Here is a 27,655-nt window from a genome sequence, read left to right as displayed (position 1 = left end):
TTTAAGACCTACCCGGTTAATCTAGGATGATCTCATCTCAAGATCGTTAACTTCATTACATCTGCAAAGACCTTTTTCCCAAACAAGGTCACATTCACGGGTTCTGGGGGTAGGGACACGGACATACCTTTTGAGAACCCCCATTCAATCCACTACATTTGGGAACAGGTGAGATGGGTTCGCATCACAGGAAAAGCCTGCCAGAGGCTCTCTTATCCATGCTGGGAGGCTTAGGGTTCCCGGGGCCCTGCTGGGGGGATGGACTCCCTCTTGCTGTGAGCACACGGCCGCAACTAGGTTATTTTAGCCACTCCAAGAGTTGCTTCTGCGTGGCCTCCCGTCCTGCCTGCTTCCAGAGGGCAGGGCACTCGTCTCTGTCATTTCTGTGGGCTCGTACCCCATGCTCGGCCTGGCATGCAGTTGGGGCAATTAACAGTCGGGCCCATGACTAGGCGGCGGCGGCTGGCGTGGGGCTCCACAGATGCGCCGCCGTTGCAGTCGGCCAGCCCCTGCCCCTTGGTAACCACGTGTGACCGAGAGGCCGTGATGAAAAATGCCAATATGTCAGAGGAGATGCAACAGGACTCGGTGGAGAGTGCTACTCAGGAACTAGAGAAATAGACTATAGAGAAGGACGTTGCCGCCCGTGTCAGGAAGGAGTTTGACAAGAAGTACAGCCCTACCTGGCACTGCACCGTGGGGAGGAACTTTGGCAGTGATGTGACACGTGAAACCCAACTCTTCGTCTTCTACCTGAGCCAAGTGGCCGTTCTCCTGTTCAAATCTGGTTAAAAGCATGGACGGTGCCACACACCCAGTGATCCATCCGAAAACAAGGACTGCAGCCTAGATCCCAAATGCCAGAGACTGAAATCTTCAGCCTTGCCTAAGGGAACACCTCGATCTTTATTGTGTTGTTTTGTACAGGGCTTTCTCTGCACTAGTTTGTTGTGGTTATAAAGCAATTAGCAAAACAAAACAAAAAACGAAAACAAAACCAAAACAAAAAAAGTCGGGCCCAGGGAGGGAGGGACAGGGTGGATGCCAAAGTCTGGCGCCCACTCCGCCGAGGTGTGGAGGCCCCAGCAGGCCGCTCTGGGGACCCTGAGCCTCGCGCAGGTCCTGGCTGCCCCGTGGCCGGAGCCGAGCTGCTCAGCCGGGTCCATGAGCTCTTTTTACGTCTTGTCCTCTCTGTGGCATTGCCAGGGATGGCTGAGCAAACACTGGGTCAGGAGAACCCTCTCAGGCCTGGAAATTCCAATAGCATTTCTTTAACGTGTCACAGCTGATCGGCAGTAGCTGCCTCGGATGGTTTCAGGGGGAAAAGAAAGTAATTTGGAGCCGGGAAATGGCTATTGATTGAGCAAAGAAGTTACTGCAGGCGGGCTGTCTCTGCTTCTTCGGCTCCAATTTCCCTGCTGCCACCCGCACGTTCCTGAGAGCTTTCCCACTCACCAGATGTGGTCGCAGCTGTGCGGTCAACAGACCCTGCTTCCCAGGCCAGGGCACCAAGGTCTGGCGGGCTCTCTGCACTTGCTTGGGGGTCCTGTAGGTTCTGTCCCGGCGCCCACCTCTCCGATCCCCCTGAACTGTCGGGGGATGGGGGACACCGCCCCACGCCCAGAGGTCTCGGCACCCAGGCAGTGCCCTGAGGTTTGACACGTGCAACTGGAAAGGCTGAATGAACATCTGTATCTGGACACGACGGACATCACACTGTCGAGTGAAACCCCCAGAGAGTGGGAGCACGGATGCGGGTCTATGCCTCAACCTCTGCAAACCTGCAAGGGGGCCCAGGGAGGGGGTGGCACCGAAGCTGCGGAAGGTTCCAGCTGGGTAGGGATCTGGGGAGACTTTCCGTTTCTGCTCAGCTGGGTGGTTTGGATTCCCCCGCAGTGAGTTCCGATATCTTCATAGAGAGAAAAAACACTGCTTTTATGAACGTAGCGTTCTTGCCCCGTGAGGGGCTGTGTTGAGGGCTGTGCTACCTTCAATCGGTGAGCACGGCCGTGGGTTCCTGGCCGGGCTGTGATTAGGGGGAGGCGGTAGGGGGTTGGATGCACGGAGGGTCCTGCCAGAGGACAGGGGAAGGAAGGGAATCCAGGCCCTCCCCTATCACCTGCTGTCCCGCATCAGCTCCCTCTGGAAAGGGACCCAGGCAGTGCCCTGAGGTTTGACATCCGCGATTGGAAAGGAAGCCAGAGAAGTGAACCACCAAAGCCCACTAGGACCTGTGGGCATGGCAGCCACAAGCCAGGGGCGCGGCCAGCATGGAGGACCCAGGCTCAGGGTACCAGGAGGGCTCGTCTCTGCCCCGTGGCAGATAGGAGCCCTGGGGGCCTCGCCTTGACCCCAGCCCTCTCTGGGCAGGATGGGGGCTGCCTCTGCCCCTGACTGTGCTCTGCATCCACCCAGGTTCCCTCTTCCGGTCCCAGCTGCCGTCAGTACGTTCTCACAGCCGCCACCTTCCGCCCTTGGCCACCTGGACCCTCCTGGTCCAAGGTAGCTGCCCCCTTGGGGGCCTGTGCCAGTGATGACCTGATGCAGTGGGTGTGGAGGCCTGTCCCCCTCACCTCAGTTCAGGCAGCTCTGAGGTGGTGGCCTAGCCCCCAGGACCACCGCCCCCAGCTCCACCCCGTGTGACCTGCGGAAACTCGGCCGCTGCACCTTCACTGCAGGCCTGCCTTGTTCTCTGCCCACCTGCTGTCCTCAGCTCCTTACAGGGGGGCCTCCAGGGCCCACGCTCCTGCAGCCTGTTTCCTGGGAAGCAGAGCTGGGACAGGCCCTCCCCCAGTGGGCGGGCTCCACTTTTCCTCTCCTCCCCGAGGGCACAGGCCCAGCCCGGGCTCCTGGCCCTGCCTGTCTTGCGGCAGCTTCTGGAGACCACAGGCTGCCCTAGGCCATGACCACCGGGACCCTGCCCGCCTGCTCTGTCGGTCTTTCAGGTGGAGCCTCTTCCCTGCTTCCCCACGGGGGTGGAGCTGCCAGGCCCCCGGCCCAGTCTGGAGGCCTGCGGGTGCTTGGTGGGCAGCCCGACCCTGGCAACCCAGACCCGCTGCAGCGAGCCTGGGGCACAGCTTCCCCACTCAGGCAGATTTAAGTCTGGGCCCAGCTAGTAATCAAGTTGGGCAACGAACTTCCTGAGCCTTGGTCCCTCATCTGTAAGCCTGGGTACCCAGCTGGTGTGAGGGGTAAGGGAAACAGCCCATTAGAGCAGTTAGTACGTGCTCACTTAACGCCATGGGCCAGATCGGATCGTGCTGTCCCTCTGCAACAGCCCTGCCACTGTCCCGATGGAACCTCCGGCCTCATCACCTGAGGCTGGTGTCCGGGGTAGTCCTGTCTCACAGCCTCCTGCACCTGTGCAGGGCCATGGAGGGGCGGCGGGCCCGGGGCTAAGCTGGGGGGTCCCGCCCCACTTCAGGCAGGCGCTGGGTGTTGCTGTGTCTGCTCCCAGAGCTACCCTCCTCGGGATGGAGCAGACAGCGCTGTCAACTCCGCTCAGGCCTGGGCTACCCAAACCCAGCCGAGCGTGCCCGGAACAGGGAGCAGCTCCTCTCAGCAGCTGGCGCGGCCCCAGGCTGGCATCTCCCGGGCTGAGTGATGCTGAGTAACAGGAAATGATGCACAGGCAAAGGGAGCAGGCACAGTGCCGACCTGCTGGCCCGGGGCCCGAGCTCGTCATCCAGGCCTGGTCCCTGGGACGTGAGGATGTGGGGCTGGCTTCCTGCACCCACAGCTGTCTTCCTTCAGTGGCTTCCTCGGGGCCTCTGGGGCTCAGCATGGGAGCGAGGATTCCAGGTGGGATTTATCACATATTTTATACATGACGGAGGACCAGAGAGGCAGGTCTTGCCCAGGTGCCCTGGTTCTGAGCTCCAAGAGCCCTCTCTGCTGGAGAGGCCGCTCTGCTCTGCTCCCCCAAAACACTCTGTTTGCTCAGACCAGACCATCCTTCTCTTTACTTGCCCTCCCTCTGGCCATCTCCAAAAAAGAACCCATACCAGTTTATTGCACCAGTAACACAGGTCAAAATGGAAAAGCTAGATGATCCTGAGAATTGAAAGAAGGAGGGAAAAAAAGCCTCCCAAAGCCCTTATCTGGAAGTAGCCCCTGTGTATAACTCAGCGACCGCTCTCCCATGTGGGTGAGGCATATCATTTGACAGTATCCACATTTGCTGTTTGTTCCCTGTTAATTTCACTCAACAGTTTATCGTGAACACACATCTATGTCAATAGATGCGTTTCTACCACATTGTGTTAAGTTGCTATTTGTGCAGTGTTCTAGCAAATGCATGCACCGTAATTTATTCAAAGCCCTCTCACTTGACACTTTAATGTCTTTTTTAAAGTATGAAAGCATTTATGTGCATGTCCTTCATTATTTCCTTAGGAAAAATTCCTAGAAGTGGAATCGCTAGGTAAGAGGGTATATGTATATATACATTTCTTTTTTCAGAATAAATATGTTATTACTGTATAGTGATTTCTTTTTTTTTAAAACAGGTTTATTGAGATATAATTCATGTGCCGTACAATTCAGTGATTTTTACTGCGTTCACAGAGCTGTGCAAGCACCACAATCAATTGGAGAACATCTCGCTGCCCCTAAGGAGCCCCCGTCCCCACCAGCACTCCCTTCTGATGCCTGCCCCAGCCCCCGGCTACTGCTAATCTGCTTTCTGTCTTGGAGTTGCCTCTTCTACAAGTGGAATCACAATACGTGGGGGAGAGTGCCTGGTTCCCTCCACCAGCACCCTGTTCTTGAGGTCACCCACACTGTAAGATGGATCGGAACTCCACTCTTTGGTGTTGCTTGGTAGCACCCACTGGAGGTGGCACGTATATTAAATCTGGCTTTTCATAAACACCGGGCATGGCGCTCCCCAAAGGCAGCATCCGTTCCGACCCCCAGCAGGAGCTGGGAGCGTCCAGGTCTCAGGGTGGGTTCTGGGACTCTGTCCCCATGCCAGGTTGGGGGCGTCTGCCCTGGGGTCTTGGCCGGAGGGCAGATCGCAGACGCTGTCGCAGCTGGAATCAGCCGGAGCCCCAGGGGGGCAGTAACGATCTTCAGGCTGTCACAAAAGTCTTTAAAATATCTTCAAACCAGAGGAATTTTAATTTATCTTAATTAAAAAAATGGCATAGAGCAGCTTTTTTTTTGTTGTTGTTGTTGTTAGAAAAATTGATGTCAATCTCACATCCAACACACAATAGAAGGTTGGATACTTTCTATTTATTAAAATTTATTTGTTTATTTATTTATTTATTTTTGGCTGCTTTGGGTCTTCGTTGCTGTGCGCGGGCTTTCTCTAGTTGTGGTGAGCGGGGGCTACTCTTTGTTGCGGTGCGCGGACTTCTCATCGCAGTGGCTTCTCTTGTTGCGGAGCATGGGCTCTAGGCGCACAGGCTTCAGTAGTTGTGGCACGTGGGCTCTAGAATGCAGGCTCAGTAGTTGTGGCACATGGGCTTAGTTGCTCTGTGGCACGTGGGATCTTCCCGGACCAGGTCTCGAACCCGTGTCCCCTGCATTGGCAGGCGGATGCTTAACCACTGCGCCACCAGGGAAGACCTACTTTGTAAAAAGTGTGGCTGCTATGACGGTAGGGAAGAGGCCATTAATATTTTCCACATTGTGGGGGACTGAGAAACTGCCCCCCTCTTGGCTTTAGTGGAGACAAGGCATCACGCGGGGGCCGGCCTGTCCTTGTGGCGCATCCTGTCCTGCACGCCCACCATGACTGGAGCTGGCTGAAGACCCCTGGCTGGAGGAGAGAGCTCTTGGCTGCTGGCCGAGCAACGGGGAGGGAAAGGTCAGCGGAGGGAAGTGGCTGAGGCTACTCCACGGTCAAGAATGGCACTGCTGCAGGCTGCGGAACAGATGCGGCACGCCCCTCAGGGAACACAGCTGAAATACACCAGAAGGGGCATCCCTGAACCCCACCTCCCAGGGACAAACGGCCTCCCCCAGGCGAGATCCCATAAGCTCTCTACACTCACAAGAATTTCTCTCTTTTCTTAAAGTGGATCAAGAAAAGGACCACATCTGTAACCAAACCCCATGCCCCTCTGGAGAAGTCCACTGCCCCGGTAAGTAGGTGGCTCTGAGCCTTGGCCCTGACCGTGCCACAGGGGAAGGAGCCCCGTCTGACATTGGCCATACAAGGAAAGGTACGTACAAACCTCTGCTCTCTGGTTGGGGCTTGGGTGCGATGAATATTTCATACCCCAAGCAGGCGCTGACATTTTGCCGGATGGCTTCAATTAGCTCCAGAGCCTCATTCTCATGCTAATAATCAGCTGGCTGATCATAATGGTTTATTAATCTATTTCCCACTGTGAAGTCATACGGCATGTTTCACAGATACCTCCTGCTGCCGCCTTGATTGGATGGAAATGACTTGGGCGCTGCAGTTCTCGGAGGACTGGGGTGGGGCGTGGGCTGGGACAAGAGGCTTACAGTTCTGGGGTGTTTCTCTGTGTTCCCGGAGGCTAAGGGGGGCCCTTCTGGATGGAGCATGGGGACATGAGGCCACGAGTGGTGGCTGGGTTTTCTCTTTTCTGGCTGGCTGTTGGGGCCATCCTGCGATTCCCCAAACGGGGACTGGGGAGCATTGGGAAATCCTTTAGAAGAAATTTCTAAATGGACAATTTGAGATGGGTTTAGGTAGAATGAGAGGTGGGAGACGGTAGAATAGTTTGGGCGGGCATTTTCTTTTCAAAAAGGATTTTTATGTAAAGGCTGCTATAGCCTGTGTCATGTGACCTGTCATCCTGGACCAGGTTGGATGCCTGACCCCAAGGCAGCCACCAATAGAGTTGCCAGTGGCTAGGAGTTGGCCCAGTGCTACAGCGATGCCTACCAGGGCTGGCCTGCCCACTGCAGGTGTCATCTTTCTAGGGCATGGCATACGGAGCCAGGAACTGGTCCCACTGGGGGCAGTGGGTGTGGGGCTCCCCCTCAGGGCTGCTTGGCAATTCTCAGGTAAGAAAGTTTTCTTTGCTGGCTAGTGCCAGCTCTCCTGTCGGGGAGGAAACTGTTTTCACTGGGGAACACACCTGAATGAGCTGCTTGTGGAGGGAGAGCTCTGCTCAGGGATGGCTGGGGGACGTGGGGGGTTGGGGAAGGGAGGGGAGAAGCAGACGGAAGACTGAGCTGCTCCGGGCCAGGCTGGGGTCCAAGCACACAAATGTGGCCAAGGAGATGCCTTCTTCACTTGAAATCATCTCAAAATAAAAGGAAGAGTTGCGCACTAGGACAGAGATCTTCTGTATACTACCCCGCCCAGCCTCCCTAACATTCCTACCTGATTGTAATACAGTCAGCAAGGGGGAGATATTACCGTGCGTGTGAGACTGTTCCCCAAACCACAGACCTCGCTGCGGGCTCCCCAGTTTTCCACTGAAGTCCTTCCCGTTTCAGGATCCGATGTGTATCCCGCCCCAGATGCCCCCTCGCGTTTTGTCGTCTGCTCTCCTGAGCCCTCTGCCTGCGCTGTTCCCTCATTCTGTTCACGTCTCTGCCTTCGGGACAGTGCTGCTCGGTTATTTTATAGAATGTGCCCCAATTTGGGTTTGTCAACTATTTTTTTTCCACAATTAGATGGAGGCTCTGCATTTAGGGCAGGAATATGAGAGAAGGGAGGCGCCCTCCGCAGCTGTCACGTGGGGAGGCCCTGAGGGCTGTAGGTCTTAGGTGGTGTTAACCTTGATCCCTTCAAACCGGTGTTTGTCGGGTTTCTCTATTGCAAAGTTACTATTTTTAAAAGTTACCGGAAAGTTACTATTTTTCTCTTCATAACTAATAAATATCTTTGAGGGAAGTAATTGGAGGCTTCACAATGCATTCCTTTTCCTTAAACTTTTGTTCATGATTTTGAGCTGCCATTGGTGGGTCTTGCTGGCAGCGGTGTGCTCACGGGGTATCCAATTCCCCTCATTCCTTCTACATGTGTTAATTAGAATTCCTCTCTAGGGAAGATTCGTCCCTTCTCTTCCACTTAATTATTTATCCAGTTATCTGTTAATGCCGGTGCGGGCTCGCAGACGTTCGCTTTGTTACGGGTGAATGGAACACTCCCGGTGTTTATGTTTTTCCCAGGCTGCTCCAGCAGGGGGAGCTCCTGCGTTTGGCTCCCTGCCCCGCCCTCATGCCCCGCCCCCTTCACTTTCTGACATCACAGGATGCTCCAGGCGCTTACCCTGCTTCACCCGGGAATCGGGCTCTTCTCCAGGGAGACCAAGAGGTTTCTAGAAAAGGAAGTCAGATGTCAGCTTTGCATCTCCTGCTGTGCAGCTTCCAGCGCCCCCTCTTCTGCCCTTGTCATTACCCTGCGTCACCAGCGAAAGTCCCCACCTTCTGTCTCGGTCTCAGGGGTGGTGTGTTGCAGGGTTAGGGGGGGTGTCCCTCGTTTGGTTTGGCAGAGGGCAGAGAGAAGGGAGCAGGTCAGGGCCGGTGGTGACGTAGAACGGATCTAGATGGGGACTCATCTTGGCTAATGGATGGCTGGTGGGGGCCGGCGGAGGCTGGTGGGCCTGGTGGAGGCTGGTGGGCCTGGTGGAAGCAGGAAATGGAGTCAGAGAAGCCTGGCCCACTGGCGAGCCCCTCAGAGAGTGCACTGGATTGACCTCGGGCCGGGAGGGGTCTGAGTGACCGTAGCCAGACTGTAGACAAGTGGCGAGGCTGGGTCAAAGGAGGAGTATCCCCCCCACCCCACTGCCTGTGAACACCATCTATTCTACGCCCAGCTGCTTGGGCCCTGCAGCTGCGCTCTGCACGGGCACTCCCTGCTAAGTTCTCCTGCCTCCTTCGTGCCCAGCCGTCCACAGCATAGGCTCTGCCCTGACCTATGCTCAGCCTTGGACTCCAGCTCTGGAGGACTCTGCACCCAGGCTGGGGGATGACCTTGACTCTGAGCCCAGACCAGCAAGACGCTCAGCTCATCACTGCTCCCCGATCCAGAGAGAGCCCCTGAGCCCTGCCCACAGCTACGCTCTGACCCTTGATTTTGCTTGTGGAACGGTAAGTCCCTCTTATCTGCAAAACCTTCTACAAGCCCCTGAGCCCTTTCCTCATGTGGCTGTGAGCGCACACCTGAGGGCACGTAGCTGAGTGCACACGCCGCTGAGCTCACGTCTGCCCACTGCTCCACGCGAAGCGTTTCAGGTACCCGATCACACTTGTCCTTACGCCAGCCCGTAGCCCCTCCTGACAGCTGGCTCTTGCCCTCACCTCCCACCCATGTCACCAGATCACCCCCCGTTCCCTCCCCCTGCAGGTCCCGGGAGCTCGTCCCTGTGGCCAGTTTCCTTCCTCACTGTTGGTGAGGTGCATCTCCCACCCATGTCACCAGATCAGCCCCCATTCCCTCCCCCTGCAGGTCCCGGGAGCTCATCCCTGTGGCCAGTTTCCTTCCTCACTGTTGGTGAGGTGCCTCTGCCTGTTTGTGCCAGGCTGCAGATCTTGGCAAAGGCCATCCGTAAAAGCCAAGTTGCTCCCGACAGCGTGATGTCCTGATGGCTTTCCTCCTCTGGGGCTGCACTGGGAGACAGGAACAGGGTGGCCTGGCCGTCCAGAGGATGGAGGTTGAGGGGAGGGTCCAGTCTTGTCGGGACCAGATTAAGGGCACCGTGGGTTTGGCATGTACCCCCAAACGCCAGGGCTTGTACCTGGGACCTGGCTGGAAGCTCAGCCTCCGAGTTTGCAGGGAGAAAGGTTGGAGAGGGGCTTGGGAAGGAAGCCCAGGATTTGGATTTGGGGAGCAGCCGCCACTCCCTGGCCCAGAGGACGTGGTGGGTCCTCACCTTCCTGAGCTTTGGTTTGTCCACCGGTACGTGGAGCCTGTGTCTAGGCTGCTGCCGTGAGGGAGGAGCTCATGGGCAGGAGCCTGAGGCCAGGCGCAGTTGATTTGGGTGCCCTGCCCCGTGCTGTGCGCACAGGGTACCCTGCGCGAGGGGGCTCTGCATGCGCAGGGCTGGGGCGCCGGGGCGGACCAAGGCATGGCGACCCCTCCTTTCCCCCTGCCCCCACGCAGGCGGAGCCCTCTGGTCCCCTCCAGCCTGGGCCGCAGCAGCGAGGCCCTCCGCCCCGTCTTCCTGCCCTCCCGTACCCACCTGCTGCTCGTGAGTCACCGCTACCGGGCGAGCTTTCTCTAGCACAGCAGGTCTCCAAGCGTGGTCCCCGTGCCAGCAGCACCAGCTGGAAACCTGATAGAAATGCACGTTCTCAGGCCCCTCCCAGGCCTGCTGGCTCAGAACCTGGGGCGGAGCCAGCCCTCTGGGGGTTCCTCCACACACTTGGGTTTGAGAAGAGTGCTCCGCACAAGTCGGACCAGCTGAGTCCCCCGTCGGCGCTCCCTGTGGGTTCTCAACCTGGCGGAGACATGCAGGATACTTATGAGCACTTACTGTGGGTCGGGAGTCTGCTCAGTGCCTGTTAAATCTTACACAGAGCGTGCAAAAGAGATGCTGTGTCTTTCCCCATTTTCCCAGGTGGACGGAGGTGCAGCCCCTCCCTCGGGTGACCCAGCGTCTCTCCTGTCCCCCTGGGAGCCGGCATCAGCAGAGGGGAAGGCACCGGTCCCACGTGTCCGCTCCATCTGCCAAGGGCTGCCCACCCTCCCCGCTGCCGCCCCCCACCGACGTTCACCCGTGTGGCACAGGAGGATGGGTTTAGGGTGGCATTCTGTCTCCCCACGCAGCCCGGAGAGACAGCCCCACGAGGACAACTCAAGAGTCGCAGGCATTTAGATTGCCATTTTATTTAAATTTATGCCCGAGGATACAGGCGGAGAAAGGGCCATTTCAAAGTCAGTTTCTGCTTTATGGCTTTATGGGCGATGCATCGGGCAGCTGGTGAAAATATCTTGCCGCTCGCAGCGCAAGAAGAGGATCACGTGGGTGGCTCGGGCTTTGGCTGCTCGGGGAAGAAATTCCGCCTCTCAGCCTGGGGCCCCTTGCTGAGCCCAGTCCTTCCCCCGACTCAGCCCCGATCTACGCTTCAGGTTCAGCCCTCGTCGCTTCATACCCTAGTTCCAGACGGAGCCCTCTTCCTCTGAAGGCTGAGCCCTGATCCCAGCCCAGACTCAGCTCCAACCTGGCCTGCACTAGTTCCTTTATCAAGTCATGCCATTACTTATGAGGGCGGTAGATTTAACTAGAACTCTCACGGTCTCACACACCTCTTTGGGCTGACATACTGTGCGGGAGGCACAGCTCCGAATGCATCATGGTTCGAGGTAGCTGACCTCCGCTGCTGGAGGAACATCTGCCCACATACCGGGAGCGGACGGGGATAGAGATGGTTGGCGGCTCCTGACACCTCCTCGTGCACAGAATGGTATCCTGGCTGTGGCAGCTGGCAGCCCCGGGGGGAGCCCAGCCTGGGTTCCAGGCCGCTGGGTTGACCCCTGCTCCCTCAGGCGACTTCACGGAGTCTCTTAAATTCCTGCAGTTTCTCTCCAATTTAATTTGGGGCTCAGACCCCAATACTTGTGGGGTGGTGTTGCAGGCTGAGCGGAGCTGACTCTTACCAGAGGCACCTGTTTGTACACATCAGCCAGCACTGCCCCAGCCCCGGAGCGCGCCCCCCTCGAGAGTGTGGACGTCCGGCAGATCTATGACACATTCCCTGAGATAAAGGGTGGTCTGCGGGAGCTGTATGATCGTGGGCCCCCCAACGCCTTCTTCCTGGTCGAGTTCTGGGCGGACCTGAACTGGGGCCCGAGTGGCGAGGAGGTGGGGGCCGGCGGTGGCAGTGGTGGCTTCTGTGGAGGGAGCAGCCAGCACAAGAGCCTGGAGCACATGACCTTCACCTGTTCCTCCAAGGTCTGCTCCGTTGGCAAGCAGGTGGTGGAGAAGGTAGAGACAGAGCGTGCCAGCTGGAGGACGGGAGGTTCGTGCAGCGCCTGCTGCGCTCACCCATGTGTGAGTACCTGGTGAATTTTCCACACAAGCTGTGGCAGCTGCCCGAGTGCTACGTGATGACCAGTGTCCTGGAGAACCGCACCATCCTCCAGGTGGTGACAGACAGAGACACCCAGGAACTGCTGCTCTGCACCGCCTGTGTCTTCGAGGTCTCCACCAGTGAGCGGGGGGCCCAGCACCACATTTACCGCCTGGTCAGGGACTGAAGGGGGACCCCAGCAGTGGCTCCTCCCAGGAAGGACCTCCAGCTTTCCTCACACTTCTTACTTGGCTGGGGGTGGGGGCGGTGGGCTACTCCCTCTTAGGACCTTTAAAGCTCGGTGGTGAGTTGAATGGGCTGGGACTGAGAGGAAAGGATGCATCCTGATATCGGGACCTCACAGGGATGTCTGAAAGGACAGATCACTCCAGAGCATTTACCACTGGGGACAGGAGTGAGACAACCCCTGGGACAGCATTGGTTTCCGTCTCTGACAGGCATCCTCCCCCTTCTCTGTTTTGGAGGTCTTGGAGGGCCCCAGGTACACATTGGCTTGTCCCTCTCTGTTTTTCAGCACCCCCCTTCTTCCCAAGCTGCCTCTCCTTACCAGCCCCATCCCGGGACCCTGATGGTGAATTTTGAAGGTTAACCCTTTCTGTGCAGGAGTAGAGCCAGGTGGGCCCTGGAAATGTATATATATATTTTTAATATAACAAGAGATATTTATAAGTGGGTGTTAGGGTCATGACATTTCCTCCGCTGGGCAAGCAGTGGGGTCAGGCTTTTAAGTCTCATGTCCTCCTCTAAGTGAGCCGTGGGGCTAGACTGTGTTGCCTCGTTCTCCTCCCCTCCCCTCAAAGTGTGTTGGTTTGTGTTTTGACAGAGGAAAAAGCTATTTTACCAAAAAAAAAAAAAAAAAAATCGCTTTGCAAGCCCACTAAGGGGGCTCCTGTGGTCCTGGCAGCTCCAAGGAGGGAGCGCAGGGGAGCTCCAGGGCCTGACGCTTAAGGGGCGGGCAAGTCTGTGGCTGCCCCAGGGCTTTGTAGCAGGTGCTACGTCTCCAGCATCTGCGGGGGGGCCGACACGGGGCAGGGCGCGGGGGAGGAGGCCCGAGGCTGCACGGGCACGACTTGCGTCTTGCTAAGGCCGAGCCCTCCTTCCCGCCCTCGGGGTAGCCCGCACACCACCTCGGCCTGGGGGCCTCAGTCTCTCCTCTGTGGAAAGGGCACAGCATGGCTGGGAGTCAGTGTTTTCTTCCCGGGGTCCACCCTGTGCCTCGCTTGGCCGAGGCATCCTTGACCCTGACCCTGACCCTGGGCCTGCGCCGCTTGTCCCCGGGATGGGGACCATCACAAATCTATACCCCCTGGGCTCTCCGAGCTCCCGGGTCTTCTCTCTCCTCAGCCCCTCACTCAGCTCAGCGCCTGAGCAAACCGAGGGCGGGACGGGAACCCTGGAAGGATGAGTGTAGATCAAAGGAGGTTAATGTTTGCAGCATGTCTGGACCAGAGGCCGGTGCCCTGGGTATGCTGCTCCCCCCTCGGGCCCCCACCCCCTCACCATGAGCACTGTCCCCGCATGTCCCTGCTGGGCAGAGTGTGCTGGGGGACTGGCCCCCGTGGGCACGCCCCACATGCATTTAGACCATGAGCCATGTGCACGCGGGTTTGAGACACGGGACTGAGGGCCCTCCTGGGGATCTTGGCTTCTGGAGAGAACTTTAGCTGCAGCAAGAGAGAGTGAGGTTAGACTTCCAGAGACACACCATCACAGCCAGCTGGGCACGGGATGGAAGGCTGTTGGGGAACCTCTGAACTGGAGGCCGGGAAGGCCCTTTCACCTGGGTTCAGGGAGAGCTGGCTCTCTCCAGGCCCCACTTGGGCCCCCCGGGGTCTCTGCAGCTGAAAGAGTCCTCAGCCTCCCACTCCAGGGCTGAATCCTTTGTGATCCAGCAGCGGCTTCTTCTCTAGGCTCCAGGGCCTCAGGGTCTGTAGTGGCACCGGAGGCCTGGCTGGGGACCTCGTGTGCTTAGGGGTCATTCACGCTGGGCCAGCAGCACCTCCGCCCAAGGGTCTCCCTGGGTCTCCCTGGAATATTGCCTGGTGGCCCTGCCTGGGGGTGAGTTGCTTGGAGAGGAGGGTGGAAGGCAGGCATCCCCTGCCCCCCCTGATTCCCGACTGCACAGAGGTCTCGGCTGCCGTGAGTCAGACGCCATCAGAGACCATGATGTTGGCGGAAGGAGGTAAACCCGAGAAGCTACAACCACTTGCTAGACTGAACCCTGCCGGGAAGGCAGTGGGCAGGATGCGGGAGCAATTGGAGGAGATCGGCAGAAATGCAGCCCCGGCCTCCAGGGAGGAACAAGGGGCTTATCCTGGGCCCTGAAGGGCATAGTGCCTGGGCACCGGAACCCCCGTGCCCTGTCCTGACTGGGGGCCAGGCCTCAGTTTCCCCATCTGTGGTTTCCAGCGCAGGGACTGGTGATAAGGGGTCTGAGCCCTGTGTCCCCACCAGCAACTCTCCTGGGTCAGGCTTCCCGAGCGAGGCTCCCTGGGATGAAGCTGCCCCGCTGGGAGCAGCCTGAGACTCTGGGCAGCAGGGTCCAGCCAGGATCAGAGACGGGCGTCACCCACTGGAACCCAGCTCTGTCCTTGCTGGAGACTCAGTCAGCTGGCTTTGGCCATGCTTGGGGAAGGCCTGGGGATTCGAGGGATTCACCCCACACCGCCTGCTCTCAAGCTCCCCAAGCCCAGGGGAGATTTATCCTGGGGCCGCCACTGTCTGCAGGCCCGAAAGTCTTTCCTTTAGTCATTCAACAAACATGTGTTGAGTGCCTAAGGGGTGCAGGATCCCAAATACCTGCCGGCCTGGAGTAGGCGACTCTGGTGCAGGGGGAGGGGCGGTAGGGAGTAAGTGGTTGAACGAAAGGAGCGGATGATTTGCTGCTGAGATGGACAAGAAAATAAACCTGAGTGAGTTTTCTGGGCAAGGGGGGGATCCCTCATTCCTAGTGTGGGGTCCTGGGTGCCTTCAACAATGGGTGATGTTTGAGTTGAAACCAGATGGCCGCCACGCAGAGGCTGAGGCTGGGGCAGAGAGGCTCGCCCGGCCCCAGCCCCGTCCAGTTTCTGTAGGATGAATAAGGGGTTCCTCGGGGCCCGGATGCTGGAGAGCTGTGCCCAGGAGATGCTGCTGATTGCTGAGCACTTGGGTGGAGTCCTGATCAGAGCTCTTCAGGGCGGAACCAGGACAGTCCAGCACGTCCACGGCACAGTGCAGGGGCTCAGACATCCTGTCCTATGTTCTGAATTGCCTGTGCGCAGGTGTTCCCCCAGCCATTCCCGTGGGATAGCGAGATGAGGGCCCTTGTGTCTCAGTGGGTCTGGCCCCCCGGGAGGGGTGTTGATTTGCGGGCTGGAGGCCGTCTGCACGACGCAGGTGTGCCGGCTGCGGGCGGGGCTGGGACGCAGCAGCGAGTGCCCTGGATGCGGTCGGTCCCTCTCTGAGGGGCACTGGAGACGCCGGGCGATGGATGTGACCCCTCACCACACACAGCCCCGTGTCCCGGGAGCACCCTGCTGATTCTGGGAGTCAGAGAACCTCGCTGGAAGTGACTGCAGCTAAAGCTTGGAGGACGAGACATGTCAGCAGGGGGTGGGGGAGGGCGAAGGATTCCCGGCAGAAGGGGTGTCATGAATGGAGTCTGGTGGTGAGAGTGAGTGTGGCCAGTGTGGGGAATACAGGACCGCCAGGGCGCTCAGGTGTCAAGAGCAGGGGTGAGGCTAGGGTGGGGCCTGGCAGGGAGCAGGCTGTGTCCTAAGAAGACGGGCCAGCCCTGAGGATTTCCGGCAGGAGGGTGGCACGGAAGATGCCGTGACAAAAATCTGTCTGTGGGTCCGTGGGAGGGGCCGCGGTGGAAAGGCAGCCGGGGCGGGGGAGGCACATAGGAGCGGGGCCAGAAGGCGGTGGCTGGGATTGGGGACCAGGGGAGATGGCTGGTGGCCTTGGTGGTGGATGGGGTTGACGGGGAGGTGGTGTCTGGACCGCTGGGTCTCTGGGACGAGGAGAAGCCAGATCTATGGGTCCAGAGCCTGCAGGAGAGGCCTGAGCTGAGGGCATGGGTGGGGACCCAAGCCAGATATGATGGGCCAGCCGAGGGGGCAGTGAAGCCAACAGAGGAGGAGGGGCCAGAGAGGTACAAGGACCAACACCTGGGGACTGGGGATGAGAAGTCACCCAAGCCCAGAGAGGAACCTGGTTCTCAGAGTGAGTGGCCAGCAGTTACCCTGGAGCCCCTGGCCAAGGAGGCCCTGGGGAGTGGGGGTGGGCGGAGCCGCTGGGGGTGGGTGGAGCCGCTGGGGGTGGAAACTCCTTGGAATCTGGAAGCCAGATGGGAGTGGGTGCAGAGCCAGGGGGATGTGAGAAATGCGACAGGGGGTACCGCCAATTCTTCTGATTTTTTTTGTCATTCTACAGTTTTATTTACACAATCAGTGCAGGGCATGTTCTAGAACACCAGCTTGATTCCTTTTCAAACCTATCATTAATGTAAGAAGCCAAACTGTAGGGAAAGAGCAGATGAGGGCCCTGGCAGGGATGCAGGCAGCAAAGTCCATCTCAGGTGGGGCTGGCGGAGGCTGCCGGAGGGGTTGGAACCACGAGGGCTGGAGGGAGCCGGGTTCGCGGGGGTCGGTGTGGTGACACACTGGGCTGGGCCGTCTAGGGGCAGCAGCTCAGCGAGGAGCATGGCAGCTCAGGGAGCAGAAGAGAGACCCTGTGGGCGGTCTGCACGCCCGCAAGGGCTGAAGGGTGTGCGGGGAGTTGGAACACTTCCTCCGTGTAGACAGCAGGGGGAAGAGCCTGTTGGGAGCGCCGCGTGGATAGCAAGGGGGGTGGTCGAAGGTGTGGGTCCCTGGAGAAGCTGGGCAAACAGACGCCCATCTGTCCTCTGCTACTGGACGCCCACGTTGCCAGCGGTCCTTGGGTGGCCGCCCCTGAGTCAGGCGGGGCTGGGGGGGTGGTCCCTGCAGGGGCGAAGGCCAGTGTGGGTTCAGCAGCCACGTCTGTGGGTGGGAGGTTCACCCGGGACACCTGTCCTGCTGGGGATCAGGGTTGGGTTGGGGCTGCAGTTGAGGGGATGGGGGGAGCCCTCAGGCCCTCACAGGCTCAAGCTCCCCAGGCAGGGTGGTGGGCCTCCACCTGGAGCTACCCAGACATTCCCATGCACGTGCACACACGTAGGCGCACACACGTGTACCATGCACACAAATGCACGCACAGGCACATAGACACAAACACAGGCATAAAGCACATGTGCCCACGAGCACACACGGAACACGTGGGCACATACAAAAGGCACACACGCCCACACGCTCAAAATGCACACGCATGTACACACATGCGCAGCACACGTGCACTCACACACAAAGGCACATACACACATACACGTGCAGGCCCTCAGGAGACCAGGTGCCAAAACAAAGGAGCAGCTTTTCACTTTCTCTCCCCAAAGGCCGTCCCGCCCCCTCCCCAGCCCTGCGACCGAGTGCCAGACAGCGGGGGAGTCTGGGGGCTGAACAGGTGCTTGTCAGGCAGGCGGCTGTCTCTCGTCTGATGGTGTCACCTCCTTGTGTCCACCAGCATGACAGGGGGCTTTTAACATCTGATGGCAAAGATGACCGGCCTGTCCCCTCCACGTCTTTCCTCCTGAGCCTACTGGTGCCGTGAGATGCCAGCCTCCCCCAAGGCTGAGGTCCCCGCTTAGTGCTGGCCTGTGCATATTTGAGATCCCAGCAATGGTGTCTGAAAAGCAAACTTCCATTCACACAGGGAGTGAGGGTCCAAGTGGGTGGTGGGTGTCCCAAGAGGGTGTGTCCCAGAGGGTGTCCACTGTGCCTGACGTGCATAGAACCCCACTCTGTGGCCGTCATCGAGGTGAGCGGGGTCCTGGAGAGGAGGCCCGGCGTCTCGGGGTGAAGGCGGATGCTCTCCCCAGGCGACTGCTCAGAGCTCTGGTTGTTTATAGCTCTGCAGTTGCCAGGCAAGAGCTGATGGACCGCTAGCACTCAGGGACACTGTTCTCTTTGCAGAATAATCGTGGGTGTGAGAGCCCCGGCGGGGCACCCTGCATGTGCCATTTCATTCCGACCTGCCCTCATCTGAGGGTGGGGCCTTCTCCACCCCCTACCCATGCCCAGGGTGCCACGATTCGGCAGGACCTGGGGCAGAGAGGGGACACGCGTGCATCTAAACACGTGTCACTTGCCCAGCACTGGCTCCCAGGGTGTCGCTAGGCATTTAAAAAATATCTTTAAAAATAGAGAGGGCTTCCCTGGTGGCGCAGTGGTTGAGAGTCCGCCTGCCGATGCAGGGGACGCGGGTTTGTGCCCCGGTCCAGGAAGATCCCACGTGCCGCGGAGCGGCTGGGCCTGTGAGCCATGGTCGCTGAGCCTGTGCGTCCGGAGCCTGTGCTCCGCAGCAGGAGAGGCCACAACAGTGAGAGGCCCACGTACCGCAAAAAAAAAAAAAAAAAAAGGAGAAAAACCCCCAAGCCCGTCCTTTGAAACACTCAGCTGCCGCCACATGAGCAGGCCTCTTTGGGGTTCCACGGAACTCAAGCCACACATTCTTTTGTTTTTTGAGACTCACATGCCAGCTGCTCTATCATGGCATTTCTCAGGGCCTTTGTGCAGAGGCTGTTTCTATCCTTGGGGTGCTGTCCATGCAGGCCACAAGAGGGAAGACTCTGCACGTCCTCTGTCCTCCCGGGGATGGTGGGGTCCGTGGCTTCACCCTTGGTGGTCACCCCGGCCCACCTGTGCAGCACCGGATGCGCCCACTAGATGGCGCTGCCTCACACCCTTGTCTGGCTGTCTGGGTACCAGGAGGGCTTGGGGGAGGGCAAGGCCTCAGCACCTCGATGGTGACAGAGCCCCCCTCTCCCAGGGGGCGAGAAACCCCTTGTCGCCGGGTTCTTGGAACAGACAGTGTGGGTTTTGTCCACTCACACCAGGAGGAATGAGGTTCTGACCAGGAAACCACTCCCCAATGGAGCTGGACCAGGGCATGTGTGTGCGTGTGTCTTCTGACTTCTGTGCGTACGCCTGTGCGTGCGTGCGCACTTGTGTCCGTGTGTGCACGCGTGTGCCTGTGTGTGTAGGGGGAGGGCTGTGAGGGTGGGAGGCCCGGCCAGGCCCTGTGGTGCGCGAGATGACCGGCCCTCCCCCTGGGCTCTGAGAAGACCAGCTCTCTGCCCTCTCTGAGCCTCGGTTGGGTTGACTCGTCTGTAGCACAGAAGCGCCCCAGACCCCCCCAGCCTGCCTCCTGGGGGGCTCACACCCCAGTTCCCACCTGGCTGCTGTCTCTGGCACCTGGCCTTTCCACGCCTGCAGCTGGGAATGTTGAGAAGCTGAAGGAAGCCTGGGTGGGTGGGGCCTCCGGGGCCCTCAGGGCCCCCGGGCAGGGACCTGCTGCACCTGCGCACGGCACTTGGCTGTCAGCGGGCAGACTCCGGCAGGGCAGGACCCCCAAGGTGGGCAGATCCTGTCGCCAAGCCTGGACTTCTGTCCAGCGGTCCCTGTGTCCTGGCCCGAACACGGGGACCCCACGGCAGAGCCTCCCTTGTGCTGGAGGTGACTGCCGGGGCCCAGGCTCTCCTGCACCCTCATCTCCCCCATGTCCTCCAGGGACCTGGAGAAAATGGAGGGTCAAATGCAGGCAGGCTGACACGTAACTCCATAGGGAGGTCGGGCTGGGGTGGGAGCTGGAGAGCATGCCTTCGGGGTGGGGGGTCGGACCTGCGGAGGTCTGATGCCAGGCTCTGCTGTCTCTGGGAAGGGGTCAGGGAGGTGCAGATGCACAGATGTTGCCACAAGATGAGCCCGACCCCCTGTCCATTTGGAGACCCAGCGGCCAGGGCGTTGGCAAACCCATGAGCGAGCGGGCGTGGCCCAGGCCGTTGGGTGATGCTGTCCTCTGAGTGAGCTGGTGGACCTCCCCAGGCCACGGCTGGGGAGCTGGACAGGGGCAGGGTGGACAGACCTGTCAGGCACAGCGGGAATGATGCCGGGGTCCACGGATGTCTCGGTGTGGCCCCTTGGGGTGGGAGCCCTGGTGCCCCATCTACACAGAGGTGCCTTAGGGGCTGGTGGGGACGCCCCAGGGAGTGTGGCGGGGGGCTGCTGCCCCGGCCCGGAGCACGGGGACCCTGAGTCCATGCCATCCTCAGCTCCATCAGACGCAGGAGTTGCCCCTTCTGTGGAACCGAAGCTCCCTGAGCGATGCTGGGGAGTGCAGACCCTGCCCTAGGCTCTGAGCCCTGGGTACCACCGTGGCTGGTGGGAAGGAGGAGGGTGGTAGCGGCGAAGCCTGTTGCTAAGCAGCCCGGCCAGGCCAGTGTCCTCGGAGCCAGGAGGGAATCCCTGGGGGCCCGTGATTATCCATCTTACAGAAGATAAACAGAGGCCCCTGGGGACAGAGCACGGCCCCCGGCACGTCTTGGAGGCCCCCACTGCTTGGAGCTTGAGGGAATCGGCCCACCGGCCAGGTGAGCTTCTCGTTCCCTTCCTGCCCGCTGCGCTCGTTCCCTTCCTGCCCACTGCGCACCTTCCCTGAAGCCCTTGGTGCCCCGGTTGGTGGGAACAGTGTGGATGGATGAGTCCAGAAAAAGTGAGGGGCTTCATGATGGACCACAGCCGGGTGTCCCCGCCAGGCCCCTGCACACCTCCGGTCCCTCCACCTGCCACCCATCCTGGTGTCCTGCTCATCTGGGCCCCTGGGCCGGCTGTCTGCGCCTAGACCCATAAGTGCCTGTCACTGCCGGGGGTCCTGGGCTCCTCACTGCTTCCCTGATCCCCCACCCCCCGCCAGCAGCCGCCTCCCGAGCTCTGCGCAGTGGCTGAGCTCTTCCACCCCGCGTTAGCTGTTATAAATGCCCTTCTCTGCCGACGGCATCCTGCACACGCAGCGCTCCATTAGTGGCTACAGAGAGACACTTCCCTGCGGGGAGCAGTTGGCTGGTTTCCCAGTGGAGCCGGCGTCTCCTGGGAACAGGCTCCAGCTCCGACGGTTGGGGCTTCGGAACCGGCTTGTCACCGTGTGCATGGCGCCTGCCCCACGGCCCCCGAGGTCGGTCCTTCATCTTCCACTGTGCCTCCGGCCGCTGGATGCTGGGGACCAGCATCTTTTCCCCTGGGGCCCACACCTGGCTCCACTTTTTGCAAAACAGGAAGGAATTCCCAGAAGTGTAGCCTGATTGCCCCCAGTTCGGTTGATGTGGCCTCCTGCAAAGCACACTTTCCCCTCCCGGGGGCGGTCACGCTGTCGGGAGGCCCGTCCACCCAGCACTGTGCCGTATGGGTGCCTGTGTGGGTGCGGTCAAGGCCCCCACAACCCTCGGTTGCTTCCTGCTGAACCCGCACACTACGGATGGAGAAACTGAGGCCTGGGGTGTTCCTGAGGCTGCCCGGGGGATCACAGGTGGGCAAGGCAGAGCTCAGGCTTGAGTGGGACTCCCGGGTCCCAGCGCTGGCACGGGGCACGCTGGCTGTCACCCCTCTGTCCGTCAGTCAGGCTCGGAAGGGACTTCGGGGGTCCCCCGCTCGGGGGCTTGCTGGGACACACCTCATGCACTGGGAAATGGGATTTCTCAAAAATTCGTGCTTAAATGTCATCTCTTCAGGACGTTAGATGGGTCTTTTCATCTAAAAGAAAAGACCCAAATAAATTGAAACCAAAATAAATTGCACCGGGTGTTAGCGTTGATGGATTTTTAAAGCGACACATCTGCACTTATCCGGCATTTATTTAATTTGAAATTTTTTTGTCTTCCTGCCTTCCCATTTGCACGGAGCAGTACAGCTGCGGGCCGGCTGGGCCTGGAACATTCAGCTTATATTGTCTAAATATTTTATTCGCCAGTTGCAAGCAGGAAATGTAATCAGAGGCCTGTTTGCCATTGTAGCCACACCAGGGAAGGGGCCTCGCCAGCGTGTTCTCTTTAGTCTTTGGAGTTTACGGTGTTTGGACTACAGAGCCACAGGGAGCAGGCTTTTTATTTTTTATTTTCTGACGCAATGGAGACAAAGGTTTGTGCAGATATGAAACTCCCAGACTCATATGACATCCATTGAAATTTTATTAGGATAATAAAATCCATCCCCTTTGGTTTGCTTTGCGTCACCGAGTTGGAGCCACAGAGGTTTGGTGGAGGAGAAAACAGGGATGTGACCGTGGGAGGAGGTGAGGGAAGAAAGAACTCATTCTGGAAAGAGTGAAGGAAAGCAGAGCAAAGAGCCCGCCAGGGCTCTGCGACAGGAACCCCGACGGCAGCAACGCTTCTCCCTAAGCGGCACCGGGATGGGTCTGCCCTTCTAAGCACTCTGTTCCCCTTGTCTCTTGTGGGGTGTCCACCTGGTAGCTGGTCTACACCTGGGGAGACCCTGGGCACCTGTGAGAGAGAATGTCCAGTGTTCTTCTGGACAGGAGAAGTTCAAGGCGTGTGCCCACCTTGGGGCTCCGCTTCCCGCATCTGTGCAGCCTTGTGGGTGGGCGTGCACCGTCAGGGACCCTGGGATCTCACAGAGAGCAGGCGGCGTCCGAGGCCAAGCTGCAGCGAGCGTGTCTGGGTAGGCAGTGTGCTGGGCCCCACTCCCCGTCTTAATGCCTTGCTCCCTGGGGGCCGATCCCCCGCTTCTAGAGCCTCCTGGGGACCCACTAAGGGCCCAGGCTGGGAGACAGACCTGCCTGAGTCCAGGTCCTGCCTCTTGCTGGCCTGTGGTCTTGGGCAGCAGTGGCCTCCCAGCACTTCTGCCCTGTCCTCCTTGTGGTGGACGTGACCGTCCCCATCTAGGTGAGACTCCGTGCAGAAAGCATGTGGAAAAGTCACTCAACAAACACCTCGCCTTGGGCCCGGAACCCCCACCTGCTTGTGCTCCTGAGACATTCCTGGACAGGCTCTTAAAATGAGTGGTTACTCCTAGAATCTCAACTAGTAGCTGAAGCAGCCCACACCCATTGCAGAAAAACAGAAAATGCAGGCGAGTGAAGAGAAAAAGGAAAGTCATCTTGAATCCCACCGCCCAGAAGTAGTCTGACGACAGGTTTGGCAGAAAAATTTCTGGACTTTCTCTCGGTACTGTTTAGACTTAAATTTGTGTGTTTTCACAGAAAACAAGTTTGTGAACCTGGTCTCTGCCTTTTCCTCATCCAAGCTGCCCCGTAAAAGTCTGTCCGTCCTGTATTTTGGCCCCGTCTCTGGATGAAACCCTTCCCTGGGCCAGTCTTCCGCGCCTAAAGGAGGGGCACCACGGCAGTCTGTGCGACGTGGGTGAGAAGCTCAGCTCTGGCTAGGGTTTGGGATTGGACACACATGTGTGCACACGCAATGGCCATGCCCACACATGCACACAGAGGTACACACACCCAACCACGCTCATATGCACACACACGTACACATCCATGCACACGCATGCATGTGCCCACGTCACATATGCACACCCATGTTGCGTATGCACACCCGTGCACACACGCACCCATGCACATGCACCATGGGCATACGGGCGTGCACACCCTCAGTGAAGCTGGAGGGGCTCCACGGGGTCTGCCCTGGGGGACCGGCTCTCCGTCTTCACAGGATCCACTCATGTCGTGGCTCAGAAAATTGCCTGTGGCATCTCCCCTCCAGCCTGAGGGTCCTTCTCGACCCCGTCCCGTTTCCGGCTGGTGCTGGAGCTCCACAGAGCCCCTGGCTAAGCGTTCTCGGTTTCCCAGAGCCACGCAGCGGGGCTGCTTCTGTTAGTAGATGCGAATCCTTCACCATTGAATTAAACGTGAACAAGTGGAGGAAATGGTGAGTCTGGCTTTCTAAGATACGAATTATCAAGACCCTCCCTTCCGGATGTCCCTCCTCAGCAGCTTAGCCAGGGGCTCTTGAATTTTTGTTTAAGTTTTTTTTCTTATTTTTTTTCAGTTATGAGTAATATGTCCTCCTTTCCTCTACGAGGCCGGTCAGTTAAATTTAAATAAAATTCAGAATCTAAACATTTATGGGGTGTCAAGCTGCAAGCACTACACCAAACTGTGGTGATTTTGAGACGGAAGATGCCCAGTTTTTGCCCTTGAGGCCTTATATGCTAGTGATAAATTTCACAAAATTCATCCGTACTTTCACGATCTACTCAGTGAGCCTCATACGTTTATTAAGTGCCAGGTTCTGGGCCAGCTGCTGGGGGAGGGGGGTCAGGGAGAAGCAAAGACAAGGACTTCTGGGCAGCTACAGCCGGGGAGCAGACCTTAAACTAGGACCACACAAATACCGACATATTTCGAGTAAGTTCGAGAAGGAAGAGTCCAAGATGCCGCAAATATGGTTTTATTTCCCCCCATATTTCCTGAGTGCCCGTCTCTGACGAGGCTCATCTGTGCTGTGGCTGCCCCGCCCCTTCAGCCGCCACGACCCATGTTCTCAACTGGGTGCACGGAGCTTTTCCTGAGCCTGTGTGTAGGACCAGGAGGGCGATCTCAGATTTACCCCCTATAAGGGGGTCTTGGCAGCCGTGAGCGCCGCTCAGAGGCGGACTGTAAGACCCCTCTCTTTATTGTCCCTGTCACCCTGGGACTGAAGGAGGCCCACTTGGGCTGCCCGCTCTGCAGAACCACAGCAGCACAGAATGCGAGGTGCCTGAGAAAAGGTCATGGGCGGGAGGGCGAGGGCACAGAGGAAGGGGCTGGCTGCTGCTTCTCTCGTTCTTTCTGCAAACATTTAGTGGTGCCAACCCTGGGCCAGGCCCTGTTCTAGATGCTGACGGGGACATGGTGGGGACATGGCACAGCTGGTTCCTGCCACCATCACACCAACAACCTTGCAATTTCACAGACGTTTATTTCAGCCTGGTTACTTTCAGCCATTTGAAGCATCCGGAAGATCTCCTTCAACAGACGGGAGGAGTCAGGCTGAAAGATGTCTTTTGCTTCTAGAAAAACAACCTCACGACTCAACCACGGTAAATGGCTGTGCCCAGCTCTTGCGCAGGTGAACGTGACCCAGGACTTACTGCTTCCATTTCTTCGCCTGGTGAGCTGGACTTGTTTGTGACCATGTAAGAGCTCCTTTCTTCCAGGGAACTCAAATTGTAGCATGGCACTTATCCAGATATCCACCGTGTCATTGAGATGTTCGGGCTGCGTTACAATTGCATCACAGTTCATGAAGCCCTGTCCCAGAAGACCTGCTGAGCCAGGAGCACTGAGCCAGGGACACTGCAGGCTGGTCAGTGGTACTGTCAGCCTCAGCTCCGTAGCCCTGCCCTCCTTTGTGGCCTAGGATACAGACCTGATGGGGCACTTATCCAACCATCCATCCATCCACCCTCCATCCATCCATCCATCCATCCATCCACCCATCCACTCATCGATCTACCATCCATCCACCCATCCACGCATCAATCTACCATCCATCCATCCATCCATCCATCAACCATCAATCCATCCATCCATCCACCTTCCATCCATCCATCCACCCATCCACCCATCCACCCATCCACCCATCCATCTACCATACATCCATCCATCCACCCACCCTCCATCCATCCATCCATCCATCCACCCATCCCTCCATCCGTCCACCCATCCACCCATCGATCTACCATCCATCCATCCATCCATTCATCCACCCATCCACCCATCCATCTACCATCCATCCATCCATCCATCCACCCTCCATCCATCCATCCATCCATCCACCCATCCACCCATCCACCCATCCATCTACCATCCATCCATCCATCCATCCATCCACCCATCCCTCCATCCATCCACCCATCCACCCATTGATCTACCATCCATCCATCCATCCATCCACCCATCCATCTACCATCCATCCACCCATCCATCCATCCATCCACCCATCATCCACCCATCCATCCATCCAACATCCATCTATCCATCCATTCATCCATCATCCATCTCTCATCCAATGATCTATCCACCCATCCACCCATCCACCCATCCATCTACCATCCATCCATCCACCCTCCATCCATCCACCCATCCACCCATCCATCTACCATCCATCCATCCATCCATCTACCCACCATCCATTCACCCAGCCAGACATCCATCCATCCATCTACCCTCTATCCATTCATCCACCCATCCATCCACCCATCATCCATCCATCCATCCATCCAACATCCATCTATCCATCCTCTATCCATCTATCCATCCATTCATCCATCATCCATCTCTCATCCAACGATCTATCCACCCACCTACCCATCCATTCACCCATCTATCCTTCCATCTATCTTTTAAGCAGTTAATCAAATGCTTTCATGTCTCTGGCCTTAATTATCTCATTTGTAAAAAAGGAATAAGGATGCCCTTCTCACACAATTGTTAGGAAGATCACATTAAATGGCATGAAGGATATAAAAGACTTGGGACAGTGCTAGGCTATGGTAGTGGGTCGGAAGCTGGGGCTGTTACTTTTGGAGGTGTCCCAGAGTGTTAGGCATTCCAGCATGATGGATAAGACCTGGGACTGGACTCAGATGGGCCTGGATTTGTCCGGTCTCTGGTTCCTGGTAGTGACCTTCCATAAATTCTTGATCCTCTTTGAGCTTTGCTTTCTTCATCTGGAAAGAGGGTTGGTGATACCTCTTTAAGACTTGAGGAGACAATAGGTGAGGTAAATAAGGTGCTTAGCCTGGGGCTCAGGCACATACCAAGTGTCCACTAAAGGGGGACTGTTTATCATCATCATCGTCGTCGTTGTCGTCATCACCTATCCAACAGACAGTTATTGAGTGAGCTTATGGGCTGAATTTTGTCCCCTCCAAAATTTATGTGTTGAAGTCCCAACCCCCAGAACCTTAGAATATGACTGTACTTGGAGATAGGGCATTTGAAGAGGTAATTAAGTTCAAATATTATTAATAATAATAATAATGGCAAACTCTTGTGAGATGCACACCCCATTAAAGTGGGCCCTAATCCTATCTGACTGGTGTCCTTGTAAGAAGAGGAAATTAGGACACACAAAGAGACACTGGGGATGCATGTGCACAGAGCAAAGACCACGTGAAGAGGCAGCAAGCCAAGGAGAGAGGCCTGGGAAAGAACTAACCCTACCGACACCTTGATGTTGGACTTCCGGCCTCAGACTGTGAGAGAATACATTGTGTTGTCTAAGCCGCCCCGGGAAACTCACACAAGCACCTACTGCGTGCCACACCCTGGGACAGGTGTGGGCATGTGCAGTGGGGTGACCAGTCCCCTCCCTCACGTGCGGGAGGCTCCCAGCATCCTGCTTCCCTAATGGAAGAAGGTGGACCCCCTACAGATTATCTCAGCGCTCTTTCCTGGAGCTCCCCTCCTTCTGGGATCCAGAGAAAGTGTCACCGACCCCAGCTCTGACCACAGCAACTCAGAAGAAGAGGTCTGGCCGGATCACTAGCGAACGTTCTCAACAGAAGGGCTACCCCGGCTGGGATGGGAGCTTGACTCTGCCACCTCCTTGCTGGTGGCCTGAGCCACCGCCTGATCGCGACGGGCAGAGGTGTGAACCCAAACCACCTCCCTTCCCCATGTTGGACTTCACACATGGGGCAGAAAGAAGGCGTGGGGCCTGGGAAGCGAATGGGGGTCTGGGCACTGCAGACTTCTAGGCGTTTATCCATCTGCTGTCACTCTGGCCCCTGTCCTCCTCTCCCCATCCTTGGAGCTTGGGTTTTAAAAATAGTCAAATTTC

The 27,655-nt window shown here is 57.7% G+C and overlaps 2 pseudogenes across 2 annotated transcripts; both read left to right on the top strand.

The window, feature by feature from the left end:
* The first annotated feature begins 534 nt into the window (after window positions 1-534).
* Window positions 535-792, top strand: LOC309824610 (dynein light chain 1, cytoplasmic-like; annotated as a pseudogene). The gene has a single exon. The product of its transcript is annotated as a dynein light chain 1, cytoplasmic-like (transcript).
* Window positions 793-4,878: 4,086 nt separating this feature from the next.
* Window positions 4,879-12,133, top strand: LOC309823738 (transcriptional enhancer factor TEF-4-like; annotated as a pseudogene). The gene is made up of 5 exons: window positions 4,879-4,945; window positions 9,383-9,507; window positions 9,942-10,124; window positions 11,337-11,422; window positions 11,512-12,133. The product of its transcript is annotated as a transcriptional enhancer factor TEF-4-like (transcript).
* Window positions 12,134-27,655: the final 15,522 nt, after the last annotated feature.

The sequence above is a fragment of the Grampus griseus genome (assembly GCF_964374135.1).
Source record: "Grampus griseus genome assembly, chromosome: 6".
NCBI classification, from domain to species: Eukaryota; Metazoa; Chordata; class Mammalia; order Artiodactyla; family Delphinidae; genus Grampus; species Grampus griseus.
The sequence above is the reverse complement of the archived record's forward strand: the minus strand, read 5'-3'. Positions and strand labels throughout refer to the sequence as shown.